The sequence below is a fragment of the Gastrolobium bilobum genome, unplaced genomic scaffold (genome assembly GCF_033153095.1).
Source record: "Gastrolobium bilobum isolate Gb01-03AN ecotype WA unplaced genomic scaffold, APGP_CSIRO_Gbil_v1 utg6635, whole genome shotgun sequence".
Classification (NCBI taxonomy): domain Eukaryota; kingdom Viridiplantae; phylum Streptophyta; class Magnoliopsida; order Fabales; family Fabaceae; genus Gastrolobium; species Gastrolobium bilobum.
The window spans coordinates 71,884-74,597 of record NW_026895505.1 but is presented as its reverse complement, the minus strand read 5'-3'; positions in this window follow the sequence as shown (position 1 = coordinate 74,597).

Here is a 2,714-nt window from a genome sequence, read left to right as displayed (position 1 = left end):
TCTAAATCAATTATTACCATAATTTTCCTTCCCTAATGTGCTTCTCTATTGCGTCTAGCAAGTCTAAGAACTCATTTATGGTATGGAAGGATCCATCATGGAACGCACAATATTTGGAACGGTCTAGGCCACTTTTGTTTCAGATAGGTCTGGGTTTTTCCTCCTTCTTCAACTTGGTATGAGCTACCTCCCTCCATATTTGTGATCTTGCCACATTAAGGGGAGTATACTTCTAACATTTCCCTTTAAAGAGGCGATTGTCTGTGCTCTTTTCCTAGAATTCAGTAAGCTTCCTACATTTCTACCACTTTTTATCTTGTCCAAGAGGGCTTCGCCGGCTTCTGGGGATTGTGGCCCCTTTATGTTCTTCGCAGCATGACGTTCGTTGCCTCGATTTGCTCTAGCTCCAGATATTTCTTTGAACTAGCCCTGAATTCAGCCAATGTTCTCACTGGCCTTTTGTATATGGATTTTGCCAGCCAAGACCTCCCATCTAGCCCAGCAACAACCAAATGTAAGTGGACACCTTAGCTAAATCTTGGAACCTGCAATGTTGCATCTTTAAAGCAATCTAGGTACTTGGAAATGGGTTCATCTTCCTCTTATCTGAAAGCTCCTAACGCAAACTCTGACATTGGATGTTTCTTGCTTATTGTAACACCCTGTGTATAACCGGTTTGTTATCATGTCATCGTATTAAGCCACGCTTAATTAAAAATGCGGAATATCTTTTTCTTTTCAATTATGACATCATTATCAATTACCAAGTTGATTACTTAAACCACTTTCAAAATATTGCCTATATGTAATTGCAAATAGATAACTAGCTACACTGAATAACCTCACAATATAATAAAGGTGAGTATCTAAGTCACGGATCTACAACACGTAGTCCGGACATATTCCTGATACATTAATGCAAGTCGAATCTAAATAAGACATAGCCAATCAATGCGGCATGGACAACTCCCATGCTCACCAAATAAGGCAACATGCCCAACAGAGTCTCAACAATAACATCAAAATCATAAAGATAGAACAAAACAGCATCCAAGCATCACAAAATAATCAGCAATATCTAACTCAGCTCCAGCCTCCTGCCACCCGAGGTCTCAACCCCCGAGTTACCTGAACCTGAAATATGTGCCCCAAACGTGGGTGAGATCTCTAAACAGAAATCTCAGTAAGACAAGGGGTCCTCAAGGATTTCTCCACCCCAAGCTCACTTACATGTGCAATATAAGTTCAAAAGCAGTAATGTCTTATAAGTTCCAAAATCAGTGCAATGCAGCATATCATCAAGTAATGTGTGTTAACTATTCTACTGGCCAGAGGAATGCAGGATGCACGTGCATCTACAACCCACAATAGTACACGCCAACGCCGTACCTGCCCACACGATCATAATCCAATCTAGGCGAACATCACATACATATCATAGGCATTTGCACTTAACAACTCAAAAGCATTTAAATAAATCAATACATGAAAACACATCATGCATATAAACCATTCCCCCATGGGGTATGGTGGAACCAACAATGGTTAAACCGAGAACACGAAAGCTTACCTCGCAAGCTAACAATCCCAACAAGAGTCCAACCAGCTCAAAGTCCACAAACAGTAGAATCACAATATGTTTTAGACCAGCAATCATATCAACAATCATACTATATAAGCATATAACATAAAGACAACGTTTTCCTTTTCGTTTCATGTCTTTAGGCTTCTCACAATGCCATAAGCCCTTAATCACTTTGATTCTGACTTAGATTAGTTATTACAAAAGTCCACATTAGCCAATCATGGTCCACAAACCCAAAATGTCATTCTGTATGAACAGTACAACTACTGTCTCGAAATTCCTAGAATATCCGGATATATGTCGGGGGCATATCCGGTTATCGATATCCGGATATCCATATTCGGATATAACAAGACCCCATATCCGTATATTTTGTGATAGAATGTAGTTTCTGCATTTCGTGAGATATCACTCCCAAGGTTCCATTTTTAACCCATTAGGACGTCCAAGCATGCATTTTTATTCACTTTAAGGTTCATGTTCAGGTTGGTTACTTATTTAACCCATTGACATACCAAGACTCAACCTTTAAGCAACTAAAAATCACGATCAAGGTTCAACAACTTACCCCAAGCACCAAAATAGAGGTACAATGGCTCTTGGAGCTCTCACAACAGCTCCTCAAGTTCTGACTTTAAGGGAGTACAAAAATACTCCACAAGCAATATCCTTTCTACCCAAAGGTTGCTTCTTGAAGCTACACAAGAAAGGAACAATGGCTTCCCAACACTCAAACCAACAAGGTCAGCTCCCACACCTCACACACAGTAGCTAAAACTCAGAAATAGTGGCTCTTTTCCACTCACAATGCTAGCTCACACAAGGCCAAGGTATTTTGGTGAAGATTGCAAGGAGAAAGGATGACAATTGGATGAGTTTCAAGAGGAAGAGAGGGTGGCAGCCTCAAAACCTCAGAAATGACCCACGTAGAATCTGATATGGTCTAGGGTTTTGAGCCAAAAGTTGTATTTATAGATCATTTAAATTTAAACACACAGTATTAGCACTAATAGCTACGCTTAGCATTTTAATCCCAAACTTTGGAATCTGAACTTACTCATTTTTCTAAGATTTTTCATATTTTTATTTTATTTTTCGCAGCACCTTTCCGGTACGCGCTTTTACTTAG